We start from the raw sequence: 14,631 nt of genomic DNA, 5'->3' as shown, positions 1-14,631 counted from the left end.
CACCTGGATTCCTATTTACTTAATATTTTCTTTAATTTGGCTTATTTTGTTACTTAGCCTTGTCCCAAACAATAATAAACATGAAATTATTGATTGATGTGCAAATTATATTTCCCTCGGGCACATTTACATAACTATTACACATATCATAACACATTGGTACATAAGTATGACACTAAACAAATGTCCATCTGTGTGCCACCAAGCATCATTTACTGCTGGACTACGCTTTGGGAAATTGCACCAAAATTCACTAACTAAGCCTGGAGGAAAAGCATCTTGTCTGGATGAGCAAGGCAGGCAGGTCCTGTGCAGCCACACATGGACCCATGCTCAGAGGGCCCCAGGCTTCCTTTAATGCTCAGCTGTCACCTTCTTGAAATTCTGAATAGTTTTCAACAAGTGGTTCCATATTTTTCAGTTTTCACCAGGTTTTGCAAAGTGTGTAGTCAATCCTGAAGGGGTAGAGCACTAGGAAAGGCTGGCAGCTAGTATAGTTCAATGGTGACACTGAAGAATTCTTTACTTCAGGAGCCCCTTTGCGATGAATCGTTAGAAAGCTGTTAGGGGTGTTTTAGAAACAGGACCGTGAAGCTTTGTGCTTCCTCTTTCCCAGCCAGCACCGAGTGATGGGCATCTCTCAGGACAACTCGCCCAAGCACTACAAGAGAAAACCCTACTACAAGAAGCGGAAGTATGACCTCAGACGGCCTGCTGCCAACACTAAACTTGGTCCTTGCCGCATACACAGTCCGAGTTCGAGAGGCAGTAACATGCCCTGAGATAGGATATGGGGAAGTTTTCCTGAGGCTCTGAGTGTTGTACTCGAAAAACAAGGATCATTGATGTTGTCTACAATGTATCTAATAATGAGCTTGTCGGCACCAAGACCCTGGTGAGGAACAACATTGTGCTTGTTGACAGCACACGGTACTGACAGTGGTATGAGTCCCACTATGCGCTGCCCCTGGGGCGCAAGAAGGGGGCCAAGGTGACCCCTGAGGAGGAAGAGATTTTAAATCAAAGACGGTCAAAGAAAATTCAAAATAAATATGACAAAAGGAAAGAGAATCCCAAAATCAGCAGTCTTCTGGAGCAGCAGTTCCAGCAGGGCAAGCTTCTTGCCTGTGTTGCCTCAAGACCAGACCAGTGTGGCAGAGCAAATGGCTATGTGCTTAGAGTCGAGGGGCTGGAGTTCTATCTGCGGAAGATCAAAGCCCGGGAAGGCAAATAAACCATCATTCATAGCTTGGGTAATAAGGGTGTTTGTTGTTATATGTATATATATATATATTTTATATATAATATAATATATATATATTATATTCATTTTTCTGGAAGTAACTAGATAAAGTCCACACATAAGGGTCTGATTTCATACAGTGGGTTATCATTGGAATAATTAGTTTGGGAAAGGAAGATCTCTTTAAGGTCAGGAACAGCTGGGGAACATGGGAAATGATGAAGAACTTCATCAAACAGCTCGTGTATCTATTTCAGGAATGTATCTGCTAAGACTCATGAGACTCTGCAGCACCTTGTTGCAGTATCTCCCGCTTCACTTCTGACCCATCCCCCCAGATACAGAACCCCCCCTAACATTTACAGAATCCCACCAGGAGTACCAATGGAAGCCTATCTACTCTCACTTAAGTATCGATATGCTCTAAAACAGGGTTACAAGCGGTGAAATAAATACACCATATCACTCCGTGTCGATTATCCGATCTTTATAACAACCTGCAAGGCTAGGTTCCAGTTTAGAAGTCATGGGCTCCAAGAGTGGGGTGCAGACGTCTGGCTCCCAATACCTGTCCTGTCATCTGCTCCCCCCTTCCAGTCTGCAGTTGGAGGGACGTCTGCGAACACCTATCCTTACAGCACACAAAGAACTGCCACTTGGTAGAGCTGTGCACTGAAGTATGGTGTCTTGATCAAATGCCACCCCGCTTTCGAAGCGTTTCGAACTCACCTTTGCAATGAATTCCTTTGTCCTCTTGTTCGGGCGTCCATCGTAACCTGCTTGACTTTTACCACTCGGCTGTAGGTTCTTTGCAAATGTTCGTTCTTGTATGTGAAAAGAATGACTACTCACATGTACTTCCTTTTATACATGCTACCCAGAGAAGTAATAAATGAAATACGTTCTTGTGTTCCCTTTTGCAGCACGCTATGTGAAAGTGGACCTTGCAACATTGCTGGTCTTGTGTGATTCTACATGACACTGCTCTAGTGAGAACTGCAAACATTCAGTCATCCAGATGTTTGGTGTCATGCGGATAAATCCCCCAGATGATTGACTGAATTTTTCAGTTTTCATTGGAATGATTGACACTGTGCGTGCATGGCCCTGTGCTATCAACCCTGGGACCCCCATCGCTGTGGGTTCAAAGACTTACTTTCATGGACTTAAGCGCTCAGAAAGCTGCTAATGGGACACAGAATTCTTCTTCATGTGCTACTCATGGGAAAGCGGACAACTTCAATGCCAAAGGCGATTTCAGTTCATTGGTCCTCATTGTCATTATCAACTAGCGTTTATTAAGCATTCACATGTGCGAAACACATTTTCAACTGAAAGACACCATGACAAACATTAGCTGATGAGAGGTGCTTTTATTTTAAGCCATGGAATCAACTCCCTGGCAGCATGCTAAGCTGTTCTATATGAATTCTACCTAAGGAGAGTTCAAAGCAAGTGCCACGTGCTGATCGTGGAAATTTCCCTCGATTCGTGGAAGCCATTTCTTCCCTTAGTGCCCTACTCTACCATTGCCATTCATCCCAAACTGCATTTACTGGGCATATATTTGGTGGTGATATTTTGACACTCAGCCCAACTAACTGAGATACAGTAGAAACTGAGAACATTGAGAATCAAAACCCCATATTGCAAAAGAACGAGAACCATTTAACCTTACCAACACTTGGCTTGATTCATAGTTACAAATACATGTGTTAGCGGGAGCCCACAAGAGATGACCATTCAGATACATTTTATAGACAACTGAAAGTCTCTATTCCAGTCTGCTGCTACTTCACTCAGGTAGCACAGTGTGCAGAGCAGAAACCACTTCCTGGCATCTTGCTGGGTAGCTTCCGGGGAGGGTCTTCATTCAATCAAGCAGTATAACAGAAGCTAAGTTACTCTGGACATCTTGACCTTGGGTTTCTTGAATAGAGTTTGGTAATTTCCCATGGGATTCTCCATCAAGATCAAATTCTAGTCAAACCTGAAATGGGTTCAGTAAGAATACAAGATGGAGGAACTTATGCACTGTCTTGTTCTCTCTCTCTCTCTCTCTCTCTCTCTCTCTCTCTCTCTCACACACACACACACACACACACACACACATACATCTTTCAGAATTGTGAGCATGAATCAGATAATGTAGGGTACTCTGAAAGTGCATAAACAGAAAAATGTTCAGGGTTATTACTATTTGTCTGATGTGCGTCTCTATATTTGATTTGAGTGGCTGCCTCAATTGTAGATAGTATCTAAGGACTGTCATACAGGGTGTCCAGACACAAGTGTAAAAGAGTAAAAAGAAATCATTAAAAGCTTAATAATTCCTTTGGATGGTGACAAAGGCAAACATTTAAAGCATAAATGAAATAAATATCTAAGGGCTGAAGCTTTCTGGAGGTATGATAGAAGATTCCAGAACTCCAATGCAAATTCCAACACTGCGAGTGCTCCTTCTCTGGCAGTTGGCTTCCCTCACCATAGTTCTTTCGTAGGAAGTTGCAACGTGAGACCTGATTTTTTTATGTGCTTTTATGTGGCCCTCATGTGGAAGAGCTGGGATGCATCAGAACTGCCTGGGTGATGTCCTCTAGACAAGACATCATGTCTCTTGAAGGTTACCTGTGACTCAACTTTTCTCTCCCGTGTAGTAGTCAGTGATAGAAAGTAGCCAGCCAACAAATACGAAATTCTTCCTCTTCCAGGAATCACAGGAAAATGTAGCTTACTGTCTTTTCTAAACAAATGTATTTGACCAGCTATTTCTCTCAGCTTTTAGAGAAATCTGAGGTGCAGAAAAGGACGCACTTGGGGGTGGGTAGGTGAGCAACAACTATGGGTCAGAAAACTCTCCCTTTAGCTCAGAGCTGGTCGAGGCCAGATTGCTAAGGGAAGCAGTTATTTTAATTGCACAACAATACCACATGGTGGATCTGGAAAGAATTGCACGAAACCTAAACCTTCTAAGGAGAGATTTCTTCTTCCTGTGTCTCCTTTTACTGAGGCATTGTATGAATTTCACAAACACAGGCAATGCCAGTAACAGTATTTTCTGCATATCAGAGGTAGCTTAAGTGCTTCAGAGAAGCATTGAATAGGAATTTTTTTTCTCATGCTTCTCCAGGCAGTCAAAAGGTTGGAGCACTAGTAATCTCCCGGATGCTTGTTCTCTGCTTCCCTCAAATCAGAGGAGATGCACTCTCTGAGGTCAGGGTATGCCTTCCCTCTTGGAAAAATGAGCCAGAGTCAGCTGTGCCAGTGAGGTGCAGATTTGGGTGTCCACACTCACTCATTCAGGATTGATAAATTTTTTCAGAATTTATTTTCCTAAGCTAAGATGTACAGTAAGCACAACTCCTTCAAGGAGTCACTGCAGGGAAAAAGCAGCCTGTGGTTGAAGAAGGCCAAGTGCAGAAGAGTGGGCACGTACACCCGAGTGTTGCATAGATTAGCAAGCTCTTGTTTGTAATTTTTACTCTAAAGCTTAGATCTGCAGTGTCCTTTTAAAATTTGATGTGTGTGCGTTCTTGAATGCACATGCAAAAACACACTAGAGAAAAGACAGTATCTTCAAGTGTTGCTAGGAAACTGTATATCACAGAAGACTCCAATTACACACACACACACACACACACACACACACACACACACACACACACACACACACATCGTCATCATCATCATCATCCCAAATGGATCAAAGACCTTAATTTGAAGCCTGAAACCTAAAAACTGCTAGAAGAAAACATAGATAGAGCATTACACGGTAGAGATGTAGGAACATGATTTCTGCACAGGACTCCGGTTACCAAGGATTTAAGGCCAACAATTGATAACTGGGATCTTGTAAAACTAAAAAGCTTCTGTATAGCTAGGAAAACAATCAATCAAGTGAAGAAGAAATCCACTGAATGGGGGATAATCTTTGCCAGTTATACAAATGACAAAGGATTAACATTCAGAATATTCAAGGAACTCAAAAAATGAAGACTCAAGGAAGGAAATGACCCAGGGCTGGGGGAATCTAAACAGAAAGTTCTCAATTGAAATAAAAATAGTTACAAGATACCCCTCCCCAAAGTGTTTGTCACCCTTAGCAATTAAAAAAATGCAAATTAAGACAACCTCAAGGTTTCATCTCACCTCAGTCAAGTATAGCCAAGGGTAGTCAAGGATAGCCATGATTAATACAATGACTTACAACTAATGATGGCAGGTTGTGGAGACAGAGAAACCCTCCTTCACTGGTGCTGGTAATGCAAATTGGTGGAGCCACTCTGGAAATCAATAAAGAGTCCCCAAAACTGGAAAACAAATCTCTACCATATTGCCAAGCTATGTCGCCCCTTGACATATGCCCCAAGGACCAGACAGCCTACTCCACAGATTTCTGCTCAGCAATGTTCATAGCTGCCCTAGTCATACAGGCTGGGAAATGGAAACTAATTAACTGTCCCTCAGCAGCCATGTGGATAATGAGTGTATAGAACAAAAACGCAATGTGATCCTACTTGGCTGTAGAGAAAAATGAAACCGTGAAATTTGAGGGGAGGTAGATGGACCTAGGAAAGATGATTTTGAGTGGGGTAACCCAGAAAGACAAATGCTGCATGCTCTCTCCCACCTGTGGTCCCCAGATCCACATCCTCAGTTGTGAGTATACAACATGAACTAAACACAGAAACTAGGAATGTATGAAGGGACCATATGTGTGTCACAGACTGTGTGTGTGGGGGGAGGGGAACTGTGAGGGGAATGGCAGGATACAAGTGATACAGAAGTTGCAGAGGAAATAATGGGAAATGGGGTTTCACACAGAAGGAGGAGGGACAAACAGCAACACCAAGGTTGTTTGATTTGGCATCAAGGATTCATTTTCCATTTAGCTAAAATTATACACAACACAACGCACACACACACACACACACACACACACACACACACACACACACACACACTCATAGTATAGACATTAAAGGAAGCAAAGCCACTTAAGTTAACAACGCTCCCCACCATAGAACCATAGACTAACAAAAGCCCAGTGTCAGACACAAGAAACCTACCTTCCAATGGTTGACCTGGGCAGTTTATGTTCTTCCCAAACAATATAGATTATCAACGCAGCCCTTGGTTGCCTCTTAGAAGTTGGAGATGAGCCTCCATTGTTAAAGATACTATACACTTGGGACACATAACTCATGACTCGGGCTGGGTCTAACCCGAAATTCTCTTTCCTGCCCTCTAGCTTCCATTGTTCCCGAAAATACTCAGCAAGCTGCTGAGGGAGAGAAGAAATTAAACCTCACAGTCCACACAGCTACAGCACCCATGAGCCATGACAATTACCATGGGAAGATCTGTGTAAAGGTGCATAAATGTCACTCACGTGTAACTGGCAACTAGCATCTGTCTAACTGGACTTAAGGCCCATACAACAGGAGGAAAAAAGTGCTTCTGAGGCTGCCGAGGTCACAGACCTTAGGAAACAATCTTCCAGGCACTTTGATTTTGGTAGATCTGCAGTATCTTTAAAAATATTAAAGTAACTTTATCTTTTAATACTTCACCTTGACCTTCGTTTTAATTTATTTCCTGTAACTATTTAGGGAGATACTCCTGCAAAATTTTTTTAGCCTACGTCCTGGACCTCCCTGACTGCATGGCTGCATGACTCAATTCCTATGCTCCTAGCATCATTAAAACTATATGCACTCGCATTATTAAAACTGGCCTACCCTTTAAGCCACCTGGACTGCATTACTCTGTAGACCAACCACAGTGTCCCTAGCACTGTGATACAAAAACTACCTCCCCGACCTTATTCTTTGGTTTTCCTCTGTTTAATTTCCAAAATACTTATTTTCTCCTTCATCCCTCCTTTATGAATATGTGTACAGATGTTTATAATTCTTGTTATGGGGTCTATCCTTTGAAGGTCGCCAATACCTTAACTTCAACCATCAAACTCCATTGACTTTAAAACATTGCTATTACTTTATTCTTTTAAACATCGGAAGGAACAAGTTCTAGGTTCTCGGTCAGGGCCATAGGATATTGGATCTATGATATCAAATGAATGTCTCCAAAACCCTTTAGATTTTCCTCTCTAAATACACATACTTTACAAAATTGTCGGAGCGAAGCTGGGCAGACAGTATAGAAATTTTGCGGTGAAGTGCTATACTCCCATTAAAACTAGCTGCTTTTATTACTGTTATATGGGACACAAAGTTCTGTGGAATCCTATTCCAACCCGGAAGACCCTGTCATCAGTTGTTGAAGGAAGGCCTATGCAAAATAATTTAAAACTAGACTGATGGAGTCACAGGCCTTTTATCCCAGCACTTGGAAAGCTTCAGACAGGAGGGTCTGGAGTTCAAGACCATCTTTGGGTCTGAGTTGCCTTCAAGGTCAAGCTGATCGGTAAGAAGTTCTGCCTCAATAATTGAAAATGGATAGTAAATATATACAGATGAATACTGAAAGAGATACCATTGGAAACTTGTTGGGAAACGTAAGATAGAGAGACTGAGTTGGGATAGACAAAGGCAGCTTTTGATCATTACCTGTGGAATTGCTGAATGGAGTACTTTACAGAGAGACCTTTAAAACAGAATCTAAAAGGGCAATGAGACCATGATCCCAAGCAAACATCCAGGTAAGATATACACAGTGCAACAGAAAGAAAAGATTCTGAGAAGTGGCACCAAGAGCAGGCTTACTCAGGAATACATTTTAATACATCTTGTTCCCATTTCCCCAAATAAAGGTCTAAATGACAGCAAAGGCAATCACATACAGCCATTGCTTTTGTCTTTCCCAATTACCTTCTAACGATAGTTCTTTTTTCTGTCTCATCTCAGACACTGAGCTGAGGATGATTTCACCCTTCAAGAAATATTTGACAATGTATTAAGACATATGTAGCACAGGATGGTCTTGTTGGGCATCAATGGTAGGAGAGGCCCTTAGTCCTGTGAAGGCTCAATTCCCCAGTGTAGGGGAATACTGGGGGGTGTGGGGTGTGGGTAGGCAGGAGTGGGTGGGTGGGTAGGGGATCATCCTCATAGAAGCAGGGGGAGGGAGATGAGATAGGAGGTTTCTGGAGGGGAAACCAGGAAAGGAGATAACATTTGAAATGCACATAAAGAAAATATCCAATAAAAAGTAATTAAGAAAAATACACCTTTCAAAAAAAGGAGACATTTTTGGTTGTCACAATTAGGGGTCTATTGCTAGCATTTGGTGTCTAGAGGTCAAAGACACTGCTAAATAAAACTCAGAGCTAACCCAACAGTACAAGTATCCTGACTGCTGTCAACTGTTAGAAAGCAATGGAGTCCAGACTGGAAACTCTTACTCTAGGTCAATGTGCTCTAATTCTCACAAGGTTACTTACTCCTTTAAACTCCTTTATCCATTTCATGGACAACAGGAATCCAAAAGCCATCTCCAGGATGTCTGAGAATTTGTTGGTAGAGGTGGGATAGGAAGTTATACTGCTATTCAACAATTACCTCTGTCACTGTTGTTGTTGTTGTAGGTGTTGTTGTTGTTGATGATGATGATGTTGTTGAAACTTTTATACCACACTGGCCCAAACATGGTTTCTTCTTCTCTGGACTTACATTCTCACAAAGTGTTTATAAATAACTTAGTATGTACTTAGTATGTATTTTATGTATAAATGATTTTAGTATATTATAAATGTTTTAGTATGATTTTAGTATGTATGATTTTAGGATTTGGAGATAAGGACTAAGAGATAGAAGAAAGCATTGCACCGAAGAATTGGAAACATCTAATTATACCTTAGGCTTTTCCATTGTAATATATTTTCATTTCCAGAAAGCTTCCATTGATCCCTTGGGTCACATGACATGAGCCTGATCCACCGACTGGGTACCTTATTCATGTCACCCTCTCTTTCCCTCCTTTTCCAAACAAAACAATGTCACGCATAAGAACTTATTCATGTGTTGGTCCTGGTCACATTCACACCTGTGAATCTGTACTCCCGACCCTAGGGTATTCATTAGATTATTTTAACTGAGCGAAATAGTCTTTCCATGTAAGAGGACATTGAGTCCCACACACTAGACTTGTGAGAAAGACAGGTTATGTATGCTTAGAACAGTGAGTGCTGGAATCCTGAGGCCAGGACAACAGAAGAATTGTGACAGAGGCTAAGTGAACTGTCCCCATTGCCTTACCAAAAGGCATCCATTGACATGGGTGTGGAGGAGAGGTAGGTGTGGAGGAGGGGTAGGTGTATAGAAGTTACATGGAGGGAAGCACAGAGGATGTACTATGGTGGCTGTGGTGGGAAGATGACTATCAGCATATATCTGGTTATTCTCATGCATAATTGGGTGACACCGTGGAAGCCATTAGCAGGGAGACACAGAGTTTAGAAAGGCTGTACATCAGCATGCATCACTATAAGTCAAAATGATGCCTACAGTTAGCCATGTTGCATGATACAAATGTTAGACACTGTGTTCGAGGAAGGCAGAGACTCTATCGGTCTTGCTTTGGGATTAAGGGACTTCCTAACTGTAATGTAAGTGTGATTTGTCCCGATGCAGTAATGTTTTAAATGCTTTCAGAAAGCATTTTCTGATTTATTATGTTAAACTTTAAATGAAAGTACTGAAATTTCTTAGTTGCCTATTTATAATTTAATCCCAAGGACAAGCTCAGGGCAAGGTTTCTGGAATCCAGTTTATATGGGTCTCTCCTTCATTTCGTGGCTGTCACAGCTGACACACAGCCAAGGACGACAAAATGCTACAGGTGTGTAATGGAAAGCAAAGGGAACCTCGGGCTGTAAATGGTTTCTCCCTCAGGCCTGAAGACCAATCATTGTTGATGCCTACATGGAGTAGAAACCTAAGGACTCTTTGGAAAATCAGCTAGATAGCGTTTGGCTGGGGCAAACACTTGAAAGAGTGTTTTCCTGACATGGACACAGGTAAAAGACTAAAGCAGACTCGTGAAGGAACATTTAGCTGAAGCAGACACAGGAAAAAGGATGTTCTGCTAAAGCAAGCACATGAAAGAACACATGATGGGTTCTTTGATATCAACATGCATGTATCAGTCTGCCTTATATTACGTGATTGAGCTGCATTTGTCTGGACTCCTTAGAGATAGACACACCAAAACCTTCTGGTGGTGTGCTGCAATTTCTTGCTGCTTCTCTGAACTCAGGCTGATTGACAGAGTGCTGTCAGCTGAGATAAGTCATGTGCTGAAGCAAGAGCCATGAAGGACACGTGCTGTTTGGAGGGTATAAATAGGACTCACTGGACAGTGACTGGACCTTAGCTTGGCTCTTGCTTGTAGAGCTAGCTATGCCAGGCTTAAGGGTCTTCTGTGATCTTTGCTTCCCTGAAAGAGGCACAGCCAAGAACTTCTGGCATTCCTCCTGGCCCTCTCTGCTGGCTGTCTCTGCTAGGTCACGTCACCACTAATGCTAGCCCTACTCTGTGGAACTGGACTGCTGTTGTTTCTGTGAAGTGTTTTTGAGTGGATCGAGCTGCTGCTGCTAACCTGTGAACAGAAGTGCTGAGCCCCAAACAACACAGATGGGAGTTGCTCCAAAGAACCTTTCTAAACAGATCCACTTCCCCACATCCTTTCTTTCCCACTTCCTCTGGTGAATGGTGGGCTAAAAGGGAGATTAAAGCACTTAAGAATCATTATTAAAAATGGGGTTTGAAAAAATTAAAGTTACTCTTATGAATGCACATAGGTAAACTGGAGTCACAGTCTGGATGTGAGTAACACCTGTCCCTATCAGGCTCAGAGACACGGACAAATAAATGTATAAATGTGTGTATATATAACATGTAATAATGCTAGGCACATAAACAAATGCTTGTCTGCTAAAGATATGAATCACAGCCTGTGGAAATGTGTGAAAATTAAAGAGCAAATACGGATTCCAGTCATTTTAAAGAGGATATTTCTACCAAAACAATTTCTTGCATATTTATATATTAAGAACACACATTAAAAGCCATGTTCTAGAGTTGAAGACCCAGAAATGAACCCACACACTTATGGGCACTTGATTTTTGACAAAGGAGCCAAAACCATCCAATGGAAAAAAGATAGCATTTTCAGCAAATGGTGCTGGTTTAACTGGAGGTCAGCATGTAGAAGAATGCAGATCGATCTATTCTTATCACCCTGTACAAAGCTTAAGTCCAAGTGGATAAAGGACCTCCACATCAAACCAGACACACTCAAACTAATAGAAGAAAAACTAGGGAAGCATCTGGAACGCATGGGCACTGGAAAAAGTTTCCTGAACAAAACACCAATGGCTTATGCTCTAAGATCAAGAATCGACAAATGGGATCTCATAAAACTGCAAAGCTTCTGTAAGGCAAAGACACTGTGGTTAGGACAAAACGGCAACCAACAGATTGGGAAAAGATCTTTACCAATCCTACAACAGATAGAGGCCTTATCTCCAAACTATACAAAGAACTCAAGAAGTTAGATCGCAGGGAGACAAATAACCCTATTAAAAAATGGGGTTCAGAGCTAAACAAAGAATTCACAGCTGAGGAATGCCGAATGGCTGAGAAACACCTAAAGAAATGTTCAACATCTTTAGTCATAAGGGAAATGCAAATCAAAACAACCCTGAGATTTCACCTCACACCAGTGAGAATGGCTAAGATCAAAAACTCAGGTGACAGCAAATGCTGGTGAGGATGTGGAGAAAGAGGAACACTCCTCCATTGTTGGTGGGATTGCAGACTGGTAAAACCATTCTGGAAATCAGTCTGGAGGTTCCTCAGAAAATTGGACATTGAACTGCCTGAGAATCCAGCTATACCTCTCTTGGGCATATACCCAAAAGATGCCCCAACATATAAAAAAGACACATGCTCCACTATGTTCATAGCAGCCTTATTTATAATAGCCAGAAGCTGGAAAGAACCCAGATGCCCTTCAACAGAGGAATGGATACAGGAAATGTGGTACATCTACACAATGGAATATTACTCAGCTATCAAAAACAATGACTTTATGAAATTCGTAGGCAAATGGTTGGAACTGGAAAATATCATCCTGAGTGAGGTAACCCAATCACAGAAAAACACACCTGGTATGCACTCATTGATAAGTGGCTATTAGCCCAAATGCTTGAATTACCCTAGATGCCTAGAACAAATGAAACTCAAGACGGATGATCAAAATGTGAATGCTTCACTCCTTCTTTAAAAGGGGAACAAGAATACCCTTGGCAGGGAATAGAGAGGCAAAGATTAAAACAGACACAGAAGGAACACCCATTCAGAGCCTGCCCCACATGTGGCCCATACATATACAGCCATCCAATTAGACAAGATGGATGAAGCAAAGAAGTGCAGGCCGACAGGAGCCAGATGTAGATCGCTCCTGAGAGACACAGCCAGAATACAGCAAATACAGAAGCGAATGCCAACAGCAAACCACTGAACTGAGAGCGGGACCCCCGTTGAAGGAATCAGAGAAAGAACTCGAAGAGCTTGAAGGAGCTCGAGACCCCTTATGAACAACAATGCCAAGTAACCAGAGCTTCCAGGGACTAAGCCACTACCTAAGGACTATACATGGACTGACCCTGGACTCTGACCTCATAGGTAGCAATGAATATTCTAGTAAGATCACCAGTGGAAGGGGAAGCCCTTGGTCCTGCTAAGACTGAACCCCCAGTGAACGTAATTGTTGGGGGGAGGGCAGCAATGGGGGGAGGATGGGGAGGGGAACACCCACAAAGAAGGGGAGGGGGAGGGATTAGGGGGATGTTTGCCAGGAAACCGGGAAAGGGAATAACACTCGAAATGTAAATAAGAAACACTCAAGTTAATAAAAAAAAAAAGCCATGTTCTAATTAAAGTGGATTGCTCTAAAGTGTCAATACGTAGCCATACTTTTTCAAGTTCATTTTTTTCTCATGTAAATTTGAAACTCTGTTGACCAGAGCTTATTATTTCTAGTAGTCATTTCCTTCACACTTGTGCTAAATCAAATTATTCAAGGTTATCCTAGGTTTTTCACAGGAATCAATTTTCTTTGTGGAGCCTCTCTATTTTCTGTAGAAATATGAGGGGGGCACGGATGTGTTAGAGTGAGCATTAGGTTACAGTATCATGAACTGATACACACACACACACACACACACACACACACACACACACACACACACAGTGTGCCTGTGTCCAGTTCTGAGGACTGAGCCCAGTACGAATTGCTGAATAACAGCCTCACTTCTGAAAGATGCTATAGGAGGTTACCACATGGACTTGCCCTATAATTTTCAGGGTCCTCATCTATTAAATAAGGGCAGTTGGTCTTTCTGCCAGCCTGTGGTTTTCTTTAAATGTCGGATATTTTTCCTTTTACTTTAATTTCTTTTACTCTCAATGTGTGTATTCTTTGAGATTAAAATTTTAGTAGCCTTGTTGTTCTGTAACTTTGCCACCTATTAGTTTTGCCTCCATATTTATGAGCTATGGACTTTAAACAAAAATCTTTAAATTCTTCATCTGACAACAGGGGTCAGCATAGACTTACTTCTTATTAGAATGGAAAGTTCTGTTTATATTAAAGTATCTACTTTTTTTTCCTGCTAGGATTTTTGCCTTTATAGAAACCATCATTATTGAGTTAAAGCATTTGTTAGGTCTACAACTATGTGAACACACGACTCAGGTCAACAGCAAACATGTAGGCATTCAAACCTCATGGAGAGAGATAGACAGTAAAATAGTCTACCTAACCAAGGGAATTTTCAAGTGTAATAGAAGTTAATAATGACTCTGAAGACAGAAAACAGACCAAGGAGAGCCGAAAGCATAGTTGACAATTTGTAATTCTCACTGAAGAAAGAGAGGACAAGATCGCCATCAGTCAAGAAACTTAATGGAATGGGTGTTGGAGGGTGGAGCCCCCAGTCCTGAGTGTCTGATTAGAGGACAGTCCTCCAATGACATCTGAGCCACCTTGTTCAAGGGGAAGCAAGGAGGTGAGGAATACAGTATGTGGGAGGACGGTTGATAACCTCTGAAGTGCTCTAACAGGACTGGGTGCAGAATTAGCTATTTTTCCCATTCGGAATTATTTTTCTTCATTTTCTTTTTTATTTTTTTATTTATCATTCCATTTGTTTACATCTCAAAGGATATCCCACTTCCCAGTTATCCCATTCACCAACCCTTATCCCATGATATCCCACTTCCCGGTTACCCCTCCACTAACCCCACATCCCACATTCGCCTCCTCCCTCCCCTTTGCCTGTATGAGAGTGCTCCCCCACCCACCCACACTCGCCAGTACCACCACTCCAGCATCTCCCTATGCTAGGGCATCAAACCTCC

At 42.0% G+C, this 14,631-nt stretch overlaps 1 pseudogene; it reads left to right on the top strand.

Moving 5' to 3' along the window:
* Positions 1-492: 492 nt before the first annotated feature.
* Positions 493-2,092, top strand: LOC148001731 (small ribosomal subunit protein eS8 pseudogene; annotated as a pseudogene).
* Positions 2,093-14,631: the final 12,539 nt, after the last annotated feature.

The sequence above is a fragment of the Rattus norvegicus genome, chromosome 13, assembly GCF_021556685.1.
Source record: "Rattus norvegicus strain SHRSP/BbbUtx chromosome 13, alternate assembly SHRSP_T2T, whole genome shotgun sequence".
NCBI classification, from domain to species: Eukaryota; Metazoa; Chordata; class Mammalia; order Rodentia; family Muridae; genus Rattus; species Rattus norvegicus.
Note: the sequence above shows the minus strand (reverse complement) of the source record. Positions and strands in the feature narration are given on the sequence as shown.